Raw genomic sequence first — 1047 nt, forward strand, 5'->3', positions numbered from 1 at the left:
TAAGGGTAGAGCTCCGAGTGAAGCTTTTCCCGCACTCACAGCACTCATAGGGTCTCTCTCTTGTGTGGCTTATCTGATGTGTAACAAAGTTTGATTTCTCACTGAACTGTTTCCCACACTCACAACATTTGTAGGGCCGCTCTCCCGTGTGGATCCGCTGATGTCTAATGAGGGTGGAGTTCAGAGTGAAGTGTTTCCCACACTCAGTGCATGTGTTTTTTCTCTCTTCTGTGGGTATTCTCTGCTGGGCTGTGATTTCCTTGGAGTTCTGGTGAGTCCCCTGACAATTAATGGATTTGCCCACTTTCTCCCTGGGCTGGTTTCCCTGCTCCCTCTCTGGCCTGTCCTGACTCTCACAGGCTTTTCCCTGCACACGACACCTAGACACATTCCCTTGGGATCCTTGCAATAATCCCCCGTGTGCTTCCACTTGCTCAGCATCTTCCTGCTGAGGATTCAGCTCCTCGTTCTCACTCACCATCCTAGCACCTGCTAGGACAGAGAGAGAAAAACCTCAGAAACAGGGGCAGAAAACGGGGAAACAAAGCAAAATTAGAGCTGGAGAGAGAGAAAAAAAACCCTGGTAGCAAATTCTCCTAAACTCTTCTCCACAGGGGCAAGAAGAGGGGATGTGGAGGCAGAATTGTATCCGTCAGGTAGGGAGCTGCTGCCAGGTGTCAGTGAGGATGGGTAGGAAGCCGGGATCGATAGCTGCCCATAGGGTACAAGGCCTCCTGGGGATACTCCTGAACTTCGAGAGCTCCCAAGGCCTTTTTAGGGAGTCCCAGCTCCTTCCTTCAGGCACGGAGCGTTTTTGAATTGGTTTAATGATCCCTCACCTGCGTAGACAGCTCTCAGGATCTCTCCTTCCTCAGAGCCCTGGAGATCCAGGACCCACGGCTCCTCCCCTCGTTCCAGCTGGGAGATCACGTCAGGTTTGGAAAAGGGAAACCCTGCTGAGGGGATAGAAAACAAGGGAGATCAGGGGAGTTCATGGGACATTTCTCACAAAGAAGAGTCTATTGGTTTAAGCCCAGCTCATTTTAA

At 51.1% G+C, this 1047-nt stretch overlaps 1 pseudogene; it reads right to left on the minus strand.

The window, feature by feature from the left end:
• The window catches only part of LOC115271381, a 1773-nt pseudogene extending 1011 nt beyond the window's left edge, over positions 1 to 762 (minus strand).
• Between the last annotated feature and the right edge of the window lie 285 nt (positions 763 to 1047).

Source organism: Terrapene carolina, unplaced genomic scaffold (genome assembly GCF_002925995.2).
Source record: "Terrapene carolina triunguis isolate 2854851 unplaced genomic scaffold, T_m_triunguis-2.0 Scaffold751, whole genome shotgun sequence".
NCBI classification, from domain to species: Eukaryota; Metazoa; Chordata; order Testudines; family Emydidae; genus Terrapene; species Terrapene triunguis.